We start from the raw sequence: 14,331 nt of genomic DNA on the forward strand, positions 1-14,331 counted from the left end.
GTGAGAACAATACCAGTTGCAATTCAGATTTATCTACAAATGGACACATTTTATCTTTCTGAATCATTTATCAGGGGTTATTGTTATTCCATATAATTTTTGAGCACAGTTATTTTTGTCAGTGTCTTTCATGAATGTTTGGCTGCCTTATAAGGATATATGTGCTCTCCCCTCCTCTCATTCAGTTGTCCCTGGTGACGCCTCCATAATTTCTGTCTTTACACTGGTGCATTTTTAGGCTAATTCAGGCATTTGAGAAGCAGAGGGAAAGTTTAGAAAGTCAGTCAGTATTTTTTTTTCAAAAATATAATCCCATTCATGGCTGGATTTAATATGAAATATGGGCAAGTTTTCATTTAAAATGTATGTTCATCAAATAGACACACTGCCTAAGTTATTATTCCATATATTTCAAAGGAAAACAGGATTTGCAAGTGAGAACCAGATGCATTTTCTCATAATAGGTGCAATTTCAGGGGTGATTTATGATTATGATCTCATATGTGGAAATATTAAAATATTACTTTGTATTATGTGAGGGTCAGACATAAAACCAACACAATCAGTACAACAAATATATATTAAAAATGCTGTTTTAAAGTAAAATAAGGAAGATAATTATACTAGCTCCATTTTGTATTTAAAAGTATCTTTTTCTAAACACTAATGTGTTATTTATTTGAAACTAAAAATAGAAATGACTTAATGTAGAATGTTGTGATTCTTTTATTACTATTGTTTGTATTTGAAGAAAAGATTGAAAAATAAACAAAGTGTTTTAAGCCCAAACTTGTGGGATACAGTTGGAGAGCTGAATGCCTGGACTCTTAATTTGACGATACATGGAACCAGAGAGTTAAACCAGGATGTCTCATTCAAATCCTTATGATTTTCCTGTCTCACACTGATGATGATATGGAATAGGAAGTGCAGTATGACATGAAGTGGGGCACACAAACATCCCATAATATAATTGTGACCATTTTGCATTTTGTATAGCTAACCATGCTTGTTTACCTCTAGTTTCCAGCCCCTCCCCCATAGGTCAGTCATTTGTAACCATAGATTAGTATTTTTCCCAGTTTATTGCAGTCATAGTTTTTCTTCATCATGGATATTCAGATTCATAGATTTTTTCTTATGGACTTAATATTTTCTATACTCTTTGGATTGTGAAATTTTTCTCTAGGATGTTTTTCTTTAAATTACTTAAATTGTAACTGAATTCACTTTGAAAGTTTCTAGCCATACCACTATGAAGTCCTCAGTATGGAGGGAGGGTTTTTTTTTTTTCAGAATTACCTTTGTTTCCTCTTTAGATTCTATTATTTTCATTAAGAAACTACTCTGGGAAACAGGTTTTTTTTTCCCTCTCTCTCTTTCTTTCTTTTTCCCCCTTAACAGGAATAAAAAAGCTCCGCTTGACTGGTAATGCATTGCTTTGGATGGGGAAACATTATGAAAGTTTAATTTTTAATTAAATCTGAAATACCAATTATAACTGAAAGAGATTTTAACCTGTTTCTTTTCAGACTGCCTGAAGTTACATTCTGAGACTGAAATCACTGCACCTTAAAAACAAAAGATTGAGAAGCACTGTGTCCCTGTGAGTAGACGCTTCCCGTCCCTTCCTCAGTGCTTCTGTGACCAACCCACAAAGGGACAAAACCTATCATAGTAACCAACAAGAGGGAAAATCTGAATGTCCCTGAAGAAATCTATCCTTAAATGATTTCCTTTAAAAAAAAAGTTATTGAGCTCAGTGTTTCTGGGTGTCTTTTATTCACTCGAAATTATGAAACCTTTCTTTTGAATTTCATTAGGGAGGGTGTCGCCCACTGTGCAGCACAGTGAAACACACCCTCTTTGGAGAGCTTTGTGCATTTTTATACCACACTCTTAGAGGTAAAAGAATTCTTTTGAATCAAAGTAGATTTCGTTTTCTTTAGTGATGTCGCTAGAAATTTTTAGTCTTTGTGTCAATGGAAATGAAAAGTTCATGATGACATCACAAGATTCTATAGCCTTGAAGATTTTTGGGCAAACCTAAGTAAAAATGCATAATTCCCTTGTGTGCGTGTGTTCCCCATTCTGCTATGAAGCAGTCAAAATAGCACATCTTATGTCTTCCCGTGAGCTCCAAGGCTGTCTCTCGGAGCCCCATTGTTCCATAAATGCATGTCAGAGTCTACCACAGTCTGCTCTACCCTTATTTAGCTGCTGTTTTGTCAATGTACTTGGAAGAACAATTAACATTTGGGATTTCAATGTCTGAAAAACAGGCAGTGAATAGAACTGGAGCAAATAAAAGATTCAGATGCCCAGGGTAAGAAAACAGAAGCTCATAGTTGGTGGAAGAGAGAAAGAAAATCACTTTAATGCTGCATTCGGAGTTGGGAAATACTGAAAGGAAAGATCTTTTTCATATTTTAGATCAAAATACAGATTTTAGCAATAAAATCCAGGTTTATTATGCCTTGCTAAGTTTTACAGTCTGATGTTTTCTGTCGAAGTCTAAAAGCACCATCTCTTCTACTGCAGTGCTGGGTGTGGGGTCTCCTTACTGCACCCCTGCTTCCTCAGCGTGCACCATCTCTTCTGTTGTAGTGCTGGGTATGGGGTCTCCTTATTGCACCCCGGCTTCCGCAGATGGGGTCCCCACGCAGATAGTATGCCTACTTCCTCCATTTTCATTTTGCTTCACTATAGTCTGTCATTACTGACTGCAGATAGCCAGAAGCTTGCATGTCTGCATCTTTTGTTTGAGTTCTGTTAAGTTCTTTTTTGTTTATGTGTTTTGTTTTTGAGAGAAGTGACACAGGGGGCACTTTGGCAACTTGGTTTTGTTGACAACCTAGACTAAATAAATAACAGTTGCTAATTTTGTCATAATTTTAACAGTTCAAGCCTACAGATACTAAGGTCTCTAAAAGTAAGGATTAGTTCAGGTTTTTTCCCAATACTTATCACAGTAATTGATAATCACACACACACACACACACACACACACACACACACACACACACACACACTTACACACAAACACACACACAAACATACATACCTACACACAACCCCCCTCCCCCAAAAAACAAAAATAAAACAAAAAAAACTATTGTTTGCAGCACAATTATACAAGTTTTTTTTTTTTTAAAGTCAGAGATTTGAGAATATTTCCTGTACAGAGGAATCAGGTAAAGATTTTGGCAGGTAGAAAAACAATTATAAATAATTTGCCATAAAGCATGCTTCCATTCATGTCAGGCGGGGCATCAGCCCCTTGTTCTTTCATCACCATGCTAATTTACACTTCTTTTCCTGGCCCAGAGAAGAAGTATCCATTCATATGTATCCTATTGGTCTGTGAAATAGTCTTCAGTAATTTTCTCTCTAAGTCCTGTGTTATTTCTGGTGTAGTAGAATTGACTCTGATCTGCCCGGTTGGGGATATTGGCCACATCTCTCACGTTGACTGTACGTACAGCAGACATTTGTGGGAAGTAAAGCAAGCGTTGCTGTTTGTGCTAGCTTCAGAGGACAGGGTCTTGAGAAGTTGCTGTGAGAAAATCTTTTCGTTGAGGCAAACATCAGAACCAAATCACAATCCCAGTAAGATTAAAGTATTCTTTAGAACTCAGATCTGGTTGACCTAACATTTCCAGTCACCTCTCCCTAACTCTATTTAAGAATTTTTTTTCTGAAAGGAATTCTTTTTTCATTTTTGTGCAGTCGGCTCTCGGTGATTCAAATTAAGGCTTTTATAAAATTTAAACTCTGGGGGAAACCTGTATTGATACAATTTAGGCCTAGTCAATTGTGCTACCATATTGAAAACCGTTTAAGATTATCAATGTTCCTTATAAATTATTCCACATTTTTTAGGGTGGAAACCTGAGGTAAAATTGATGACAGGGAAAAAAACTGTCTTAAGACATAACAGCAGCAGGAATGTAAAAGAACGGAAGTCAAACCTCTCATCCTGAAACTAGTAAGTTGAGGCCCAGGTAGTGCACTTAGGCTATGGCAACCACACTGACGACAAAGATAGATCATTCCTCAACGTGTAGACCAGACAGAAGACCACACCTGGATACCGAGCTTCCAGCATTCCTCTGAAGGCCGTGTAAGCAATGCTTTCAGAGAGACAGATCTCCTTTTGATAATTTTGAGAGTTATTAACTGTTTACCAATTAACCTAAAATTAAGGAATAAAGCTCTGAAACTATTATCAAAACTTTTTTTGTTAGCCCTACACATTTTGATACTAAACCCTTGGTTGTGCCCTGTGGTCTTTATAGACAAAATTTATTGGTTCACTTAATATTCATTTTAGTGATTGATGAAGATAGTTCACTAGAAATTTCCATAGTAATCTGGCCCATAGTCTTGAGAATGAAGCCTGTATACCAAACATCGAATTCAAAATCGCCAGCAGTATACATGTGTCAAAGGTTGTGTTGTTAGGTGCCATTCCTCTGACAGAAAGTTTGTGGTAGGAATGAAATAAACTTAAGTAATTTAAAATGAATTAATTACTGTGGTAATTTATGTCACCCTGCTTTTATTAATTCTATAATTTAACGATCCAAAGAGGGAAGCATCAGAACTTATTTTACCCAGAGTCAGCTCCTAGACCCATGTTTTTGTTTCTTAATTTCATTTACCATACCCACGCCTTCTACTCCTGGCCTTGAAGTTGTTCGAATAAAAGGGTGCAAAAAGTTAATGGCCTAAGTTTTGTGTCCCAACAAGATGAAACAGATGTGCTTTTACAAGTGCCCATGAAAGCTTTAGCATACAGAAAAAAGGAGATTATGGCATGAGAATGTCAGAATAGAGTTCTAGATATGCTTATCAACAAACTGCTCTCTTCAAACTTCTCTGGCTTCTTTATAATAATTAACATTTATTATATACACCCTTCTAACAAACATGTTACTAGGGTCATTAGTACCTTTATTGTATAATTAAGGAGTTTTAAGTCTGTTTGGTAAATCTCCTAAAAAATGGAGTCATTAATTCATTCGTCACCCATGTTTGATGTTAAGAATATAGAAATGAGTTCTGAAGTCTGAGGTGAATTTCTAAGTTCTTAAAGAATCAGACACTAATCTAGTACACAGATAATAACAAAATTACAGATTGTCTCCATGAAAAGAACTGTTTATTTAAGGAGAATATGGGTGAAGTAAATCTAATTTTAATACTCACTAAAGTGTTTTTTTTTTCTGAGTTTGAAGAGAGTTTGAACCTCTAAAATTTAGGACTAATATCTTAGGCCACATTTTCTATATGCAAAACTCAAGAAGAATTCTGACAACCTTCTGAGACAAGGTCAGGTTCATTTCTGTTTAGTTAATAATTATTAAAGCGCTGTTGCTGATTAATTCATTTCTTATTTTTCCGTTCTTTACATATATAAAGAATATATACCAACAATAAGTTTCACTCCTAGACTCTATTTTTCACTGATAAACTTTAACTTTATCTTTAAGTATGGTTATATTTTATCTTAAACAATTACAAGAGGCCTAGAAGCAATGAAAGCCTTGAAAATTGTTACTTTCTACAACTATGCTAAATTTCTAATTTGAAGAACAAATCAGATAGTTTAGAAACAGGTTGCATTATTATCCTAGGAAGTCAATAAGCAAGAATAGAGATATTTATGTATTTTCAGAATGTTGTATATCATCCTTTTCAGTTTATGCACAGAGAGAATGTTAATATTAACCATAGAAAAGTAGATTATACTCAAAAAAAAAGAAAGCCTATCTGTCATAACTCAGAAGACATTGCCATTAGAGAATACTACAACAGCAAAGAACTTTAGGGATTTTTAAAATAAAAATTAGTGTTGCGGGAGGTCCTCCCACTCCTCCAACCTATCGCCGCTGAGATACCAGCCCCTTGGGGCGTGGTCTCTCTCCCTTTAAAAAAGCGGCCACTTCCCTCTCCTCTCTCTCTTCACTTCCTGCTCCGCTGGCGACTAGACTCCTGGTCGCGTAGAGGGCTGTTGCCTGGGACAGTGATCTGTAAGTTTTTCCCCTTTAAATAAATATCACCCTATTAATCATAATCCCAAATTGGGGTGGCATTGTTTGTGACTTACGCCTTCAAATTAGGCCTGGAGGGATGGCTCAGCCGTTAAAGGCTAGGCTCACAACCAAAAATATAAGGCCTAGAATTCTTATAACAGTTAACTATACAGCCATCTAATTAAACAATTATTAGCTTAAGTGGGAAAACTGGGCTTGTGACCCTAATTTTTAGCCATATTACTGCATCCAAGCCACCTAATAGATGATCCAAGTCCTTCCCATAATCCCTTCACAGTCTTAGGTGAAAGGGGACCGTTTATACAAGAGACAAGTTTGTGCAGAAGCCCCAGTTAATGGATAAAGGAATAGTATAGGTGACTCCCATTCTCTTTACTTCATGTACCAGATGCCTTCTAAGAGTTGACTGTCACCGTTGCTACCCACACTCTGCAACTGCTCAGCAAAGAACCCTTTCCATGTTGTAATGAAGAAACTTAGCCCCAGAAAGTTTAAGTACATGCAAGAACACAAAGCTAATATGTGAGTCTAAAAGATTCCAACACTGGGTATCTCTTACTTAATATTTTTATCTTGTGTGCTTTAGTATCACCTCAGCTGATGTGATCTCAGAAATCATTATATCCTTAGTGGTCTGAATGCCTTAAAAGCTGAAAAACTGCTAAGAAAGTAAAAGTATGTCCACTCTACATAAAACTGTCACATCGAACTCTTCCATGGCATCAGAACATCATGTCAGAGTAAATTACCTGTAGAAACCATGTATCACAGTGAAATCTTGAGCCAGCATTCACACACATACTCCACTTGTTTGTTTTTCTGCTTGTGAAATAGTGTTTCATGTACTCAGAGGATATCAAACAACTTTCTCTCTAGACAAGACTGACCTTGAACTCCTGATCCCCCTGCCTCAGTGATCTACATGCTAGAGTTACAAACATGCCCCAGCCTGCCTGACTTTTTCATCATCTAACCCAACACTATGACTTTTTTTCTGGATGCTCTTTAGTTTTCTGTGGACTACATAGTATGGCCACTTACCTTATAAAGAACAATAGTCATACATTTTTATGTACTTCCCAAGAAGAAGGAATGTCGAGAGAATGTCTTTGAAACTGAACTATGTTATCATGTTTGCTAACAAACATAATGGTTTTATGTTTTCTTCATTGGGAAGTGAACTGGTAAGACTGGCCAGTAAATTTCTGAAGTTTCTTAACTCATTCTTTGTTTGTCCGTGTTCAACACCCTAATCATAACACAAAAGATGGTGCCACTAACCTGGAGCCCATGTAAAATACCTTTGAAAAGTGAATAAGAAGTAAAATAACTGTGTTTATTTTAAAACAATAAAAAGGAATAATTCAAATGATTTAATATTAAAATTTGTTTTATTAGATTTTTTGCAGGATTAGCTTTATAGCATGATTAGAGATTGTGTGTGTGTATGTGTGTGTGTATACATTTTACAGTAGGTGTAAGGTTAAACATTATAAAAATGTGAAACAAAAAACACTGAAACATAACCAAGAAGAGAATATCATGAGAAGTGAAATCAGAACTGAGGAAGTTGAGGGAGGAAGATAGTAAGTTTCCAGTCTGAATGGGTAAGATATTGTGAGATCCTGCCATTTAAGAAGGGGGAGAACGAGAAGGGAGAAAGAAGGAGGTAAAAACATTTTTAAAAGTAGGACTTCTAGAAGAGCACACAGACACACATGGCACTGGCACCTGGTATCCCTTAAACAATTATCCTGAATTTCCTTCCGTGTACCACTTTAGCAGCAAAGCTTATTCTTGTTTCTGAGGAACCCATTTGGATTTCTTGATTTGAGCCACTATCCTAAAACCGTTGTCACTGGTCAATAACAGCAGATCAGGGAATGATGTGCAGCCTCAGATGGAGAGCCATCTATGGTACTCAGCCTCCCAGAGCTGCTGCTGTCCTTACTGCCTGAGTCAGACCTCTGGATCTGTGTTTCCATGAAAGCCCCTGAAGATTATTTCCCTCCTCACAGCGTCTCAGTTAAAATCACTCTTCCTGCTTTGCACAAGGGATTGTTGTTATTTGTCTCAGCATCTATTTTGTGATACTACTATTAGCCCTACATCAGAAAGTATAGTGATTTCAAATTACAAAAACAAAAAATAACCAACTTATTTAAAATTCTCGGTTTCCTCCACAAGAAAAAGAATCTTTATAATAACTTTATATTTTGCTAAAAAAAATCTAATTCTGGTTCAGTGTTTTGTTCTTAAAAGAATTTTAAATGGAAAAACAGTTTTAGTAAGAGGAAGAAGACAGGTTACCTCCTCTGTTCATGATTGAAGAGAAGCAATTAGGAAATTTGAAACAGCAAATTTCCAAGAAATTAGGCACATGTATTTTCATAAGGAATAAAGCTCTGCATTTCAGTTCAGGTTGTCCCACATTGTCTTTAAATGTGTCTCCGTGTCCCACAAGACAATCTGAAAACTCCATTCTGAGTCACCTGGGAGAGACAAAGCAGGCCTTGCTGAATCTTGATTCTTCCTGGGGAAGACTAATGCAGAATAAAGCTTGTGCTTATATGGATTCTCAGAGCTATAAATTATTTCCCAAAATTGCTCCAAAGGCATTCAAGAATATAAATAATCAGGTATCAGTATTGGAAGTGTTAGTAATAGTTTTAGAAGATCCAGATGTTTACCAAGGTGTTTTTACTTTGTGCTAAATGTACTAATTTAACCATATAAATTTTGTGCAACTGTGTTGTTGCTTTTTTTAAAATTCTTAAATAACTTGAATACTGTAGGCTTTAGTTTTCTGAATAGTAGTCAATACTTGCATAAAATTATTGATGCTCTCAACTTTGTGGATTTTTGGTGTTTTTAATTCTTACAGATTAGGGCTGGTAAGAACATCCTTCAGAAAGTTCAGGGTTCTAAATAGACCCTGGCAGTTAAGTAAGTTCACTTAGACTCATTTAATATAGAAAGACTTGTCGGTAAAATTTCATACACTGGGCCTTGGAGGAAATGGGAAAATATTTGGCATGATATGAAATGTTCTTGTGTTGAGTAACAACTGATAATAGCAAACTACATGAAACAATGACAATGTGATGCTCTCTACATCATCACTGCACAGTTAACGCTGCGAAGTCAGCAGTAGTGACCCAAAGCAAAGCGTGAGTGCACTGTCTGGACACTTGTCTCTGCCTTGCCCTGCAGTGCTGTCTTAAAAGTATTTTCCTTATCTGTAGAGGGCACTTTCCATCATCTTATACACAATATGATGGGAAGGAGTCAGATGACATGGCTGAAATATTTAGAGTTCTACAGAATGAGCGTGTTTAGTCAATGTCACAGAAGTTTTAGGAGTAAGTGTTTTTTCGGATCCTTTAGTGGTTTGAAATGCCTTTGTGTTTAGGCAGCCATATAAGGAGATACTCTGTTGCTACTAAGAGTTGTTCACACATTGGAAACAATGGCTGAGTTGAAGTGAGATATTACTTCTTTTAAACATTTATTTTTAAATGATGTTACAATAAACTCTCTGAAGTTTTTCTCAAATTAAAAAAAATCACAACTGTTTACTCTCTTATTAGGTGCTGATTTTCCTGAGTAGAGGTGAAGATCATGAACTAATTTTTCTTTCATAGTCAGTGATAGGGCACTGGTTAAGTCTCCAGTAAGAGTTAGGCATCGTGTGTAAAAATTTTGTGTGCCAAAGTGAGTTTAATAAGTAGAATTTCATTAATTCAAGTACACATTTAAAATTATTAAAGATACACAGACATAAGAAAAAAGAATGAATTCTATATAGAGAGCTATTGACCTTCAAGAATGATCACAATTTATGAAAAGAATAAATATTTTAGGCAATTAATGTTTTAAATAAATGTATTTTATACATATATGTCCCTGTGAAAAATGGTACAGATACTTCCCACCTAGTTTGATTGTTACAGAATTCACAACAAAAAAAGGACTTGGAGAAAATTGCTAAGCTTTATTTTAATATTTTATTGTTTAACTAGTTACAATGGATATCTGTTACTAAAGAAACATATATTTTATATTACTTCCTCTTTAGTTTTTTAAAAGGGGGGATGAGAAAAATAAGCTACATTCAGAGGTTTTAATTTCACTTGTGTTCCTTCAACTTGCTTAATGCCAAATAAAATAATCCTGCAAATAGATTGATTCTTTCATTTAGCAAACATTTCCTGAATCTAGACTGGTGCTGACTTTCTTGTGAACAAGTATTAAAGGAGTGTGTGTGTGTGTGTGTGTGTGTGTGTGTGTGTGTGTGTGTGTAAGAGAGAGACAGAGACAGAGAGAGAACAACTGAGTTTTTCTTGGTTCACAGTCATCCATGGATCCACAAAAATTAATAGTTGCTCAGTCAAAAGTAAATAAAACTAATTTGCTTCCTTGGAATAATTTATGTGACTAAATGACGTATTCAATGTGCATGGCAATTTAAAAGTTGTTGATCATTTTTCTTGTGCACTGATCATCTGTCCATTATAGCCACTACCAATCTCTCTTTCTTTCCTTGTCTCTACGGCAACTCTCAATGCCCCCTGAAGTCTGGCTAGTCCACTTCCCTGCCCAGCTGAGCTTCTTCCTGGGCCAGTCTTTTTTTATTGTTTCTGCTATAAATTTTGCTGAATTTTATGACATCCTTTATGTCTATTCATCTATCATTAATTAAAAAATAAGGAAGAAAATACAAGAAAAAATATAAATTATTAAATGTTATATATAACATGGATTATTAATAGTAAATCTATTTGCCTCGCCCAGATGTTTTGCTTGAATTGATCAGGTGTGATAGGGTCTAGCTGTCTAATAGACCCTTGTAGGAAGCAAACTCTCATGTGAGATTTCCCTCTGTATGCTGTAATTACCATTAGTGAATAAAGAACTGCTTTGAGCCTATAGCAGAGCAGGGAGGGGAAGTGCAGAGCTAGGCAGGGAGGACTGGACTGAATGCTGGAAGAAAGAAGGGCAGTCAGAGAGAAGCCATGGAGCCACCGCCAGAGACAGATGCTGGAAACTTTACCCGGTAAGCCACAGCCACTTGGCAATGCACAGATTAATGGAGATGGGTTAAATTAATATGTAAGAGTTAGCCAATAAGAAGCTAGAGCTAATGGGCCAAGCAGTGATTTAATTAATATGGTTTCTATGTGATTATTTCAGGGCTAAGCAGCTGGGAACTAACTAGCAGCCCCCCTCCTACAAAGCTCTTATTCTAAATCCAGTTAATTCAAATTTAGTATGCATCTCCATTTAAGAAAATGATTTCTCTGAGTGATGACTTCCTTTTCCTACAGAAACTAACATAGTTTTATTACCATAAACAGTACATTTCAAGGTATCATAACATGTATATTCATGTGACATACACACTAACATACTTAGATAAAGACCAACTAGAATATGTAATTTACTAAACATAGAACTTACTGTTACTGAAGTAACTACTTGGATACAAAATATGACTGACCAAACATAAAAAGTCATCTTTAAGCTATTGTAAATAAAATGTATTCCCAAAATATGCCTTAAGTTTGGCTAATAGAGTTGATAGCCAAAAGATAGAAACAACCCAAGAGTCCATCTGTGGGCAAACAGATAAACAAAAGGTATACACACTAGGGCAACATTTAGTCTTAAGCAGAAATGAATTCTTCCATATGCTACAACATGAGGAAATGCAAAACAAAATGCTAAGTAAGTGCACAGCTTGTGAGCCTGCCACACAAAGTCAAATCTTAGATGATTCCATGTACATAAGAAACAGTATGTTCACATTAATGGAAAGGAAAAATAGAATACAGATTTCTAAGAACGGGGAGGAGGAAAGGGATGTTTTCATGTATGGTTACAGAGATTTAATCTGGGTAGTTAAAAAAATGGACATGAATGTTTGATATGGTTGCATGACAATGTGAATATACTTAAGGCCTCTGAACCACTCATCTAAAAACAGTTAAGATAGCAAGCTTTATGTTATATTTTTCCATGAAGGAAATATATTTGAAAGTATTTTGAGTTTTAGTGAAAGTGGAATGTGATTGCATAGAAAGAAGAAAACTGAGCTGTGTACTATGGAAAACCACTAGAAGAGTTTGGGAATATAATAATTTATTAGCTTGAAGAAAAATCTCTACTTTGCTGTTGAGACTTGCTGTATTTAGGAAATAGAAACACTGGTATTCTCCTCCATTCACAAGCAGTAATGACTGTAATAAACTGCAAGAGACTCTAGTTTAAAGAAGCAAAGAATTCTTTCAGAACGTTCACTTTGGTTTCCCGATGGTAAATGCATGGAGGTTTCTTCTTCAGTTTTTTACTTCTTACCAATTTATCTTGTTGCTAGGAAAAGCGGAGCCTTATTTGTAGCAGGAGGCCACTTGTTCCTTCCCTACTGCTCAGCCCTGAAATAATCACACAAGCTGTATTAATTAAATAACTGCTTGGCCTATTAGCTCTAGTTTCTTATTGGCTAACTCTTACATGTTAATTTAACCCATTTCTATTAATCTTTGTATCACCACATGGCTGTTGCTTACCAGCTAAAGTTTTGGCGTCTGTCTTTGGCATGGCTACATGGCTTCTCTCTGACTCTGCTTTTATTTCTCTCAGCATTCTGTGTAGTTTTCCTAGCCTAGCTCTGTTCCCCTATAGCTCTGCTATAGGCCCAAAGCAGTTTCTTTATTCATTAGTGGTAATCAAAGCATACAGAGGGAATCCCATATCACTTATTGAAGTTCATATTTCTCTAGAAATTCTATATGCTATCAATTGATCCTTTTATTTCCTAGATATGTCGAATGCTTTCTATTCACTTCAGAAATGACTTAGTAATCATTTAATATAGCATTCATTGGAATTCAGCACATATATATTCACACAATAACCACCATTACTATGAGGACACAAAACAGTTCTTTTACCCCAAAGAGCTCTCATCTTATTTCCATATTTGCTTCCACGACTGACCCTAGACAACTGCAGGTCTCTTCTTATCCTTGTTGTTTTTTCAGTAAGAGAATTGTTATGTATGTGAAATATAGCATGGGATCTTCTAAGAAAGACTTACTATACTCATTATGTTGTCAAATGCCAGCAGTTTCTGTCCTTTTAATTTCTGAGTAGCATTTCTCTGTAAGGACAGACCTTAGAATATTTAGTCAAACATTCATGAAAGGCAGTTGTAGTTTTCCATTTGGAGCAATTATGAATAGAATTGCTATAAATTTTCATATATATATTTTTGCATGAAAACTAGGGGTTTTTTTGTTTCTGAATGGTGATATTCAAAGGTAGGATGTTATATTTATGTATGTATGCCTCAATACCACACAACGTTTTTACTAAGTGACTGCACCATTTTCATTCCCACCAGTGATGTACAAATTCCAGCTGTTTCATATCCTTGTAGCTCCTTGTTATTGTCAGGATGGTTTTCTTAGTCATTGCAATATGTGCAATAGAAACAGCTTTTTCTTTTAGGTTGTAAAAGATAATGTAATTTGGAGGATGTCATCTTACCTACCTCACATCTGTAGAACTTTCCTACTCCTGTACTATTAGTGTCTTTCTGATACCATTTTCCATTGCATGTATACACTCTTCTTGTAAGTAACGCTTTTCCTATGAATTTTATTGATTTAGTTTTTCAACTTTTTAAAAAATAAATACTTAATAATATGGCCTCTCCGTATTTAAATTCTAATGTGGTATTATATATAATATATTTAATATTATTATTAATATACATAGAATATATTTATATGTGTGTGTGCATACATATATAATAACTGATGTAAAAATAATGCACTAATTTATTATATTTTTATTTAACATTTATTTACAGTATTTCACCAAGTTAGGTGAAAAAGACATAACAAGAATTTAGTCTATACAGTTATATTATTTTGAACTTCTAATGATGAGGAAAGTTTTGTATAGTGTGTATTCACGATGGTAAAATTCTTTGAGTTCAGTATATGCAGTGTTTAATGAGTATAATCTCTTTTTATATTTTTGGAAAAATGGAAACAGGTTCGTGGAAGTGAGTACAACTTTTACTCAGGAATAGAGGATAGTGGTGACAGTTATAAAATCACTATAACAGGGCCTCATGACTAATAGATGTCTATGTGTTCTTAGCAATTTTTTCCGAATTGAAAATTTTAACCTTATATTGTATCTTATTAGGATTTACCTCTATCTACCAATTTTGGCAAAATTGTTGTTTTAACAAATATTT

At 35.2% G+C, this 14,331-nt stretch overlaps 1 protein-coding gene across 16 annotated transcripts in view; it reads left to right on the forward strand.

The window, feature by feature from the left end:
- Zbtb20 (zinc finger and BTB domain containing 20) overlaps window positions 1-14,331 on the forward strand; it is a 766,528-nt gene that overhangs the window by 330,385 nt on the left and 421,812 nt on the right. For 7 of the 16 annotated variants that reach the window (XM_075962725.1, XM_075962896.1, XM_075962764.1 and 4 more), the window contains one exon: window positions 1,533-1,606. The exons of the other annotated variants lie outside the window; for them this stretch is intronic. The gene's annotated coding sequence lies outside the window, so the exon portion shown is untranslated. The remainder of the gene's footprint in view (window positions 1-1,532; window positions 1,607-14,331) is intronic. 16 annotated transcript variants of the gene reach the window in all.

Source organism: Microtus pennsylvanicus, chromosome 1 (genome assembly GCF_037038515.1).
Source record: "Microtus pennsylvanicus isolate mMicPen1 chromosome 1, mMicPen1.hap1, whole genome shotgun sequence".
Taxonomy (NCBI): Eukaryota; Metazoa; Chordata; class Mammalia; order Rodentia; family Cricetidae; genus Microtus; species Microtus pennsylvanicus.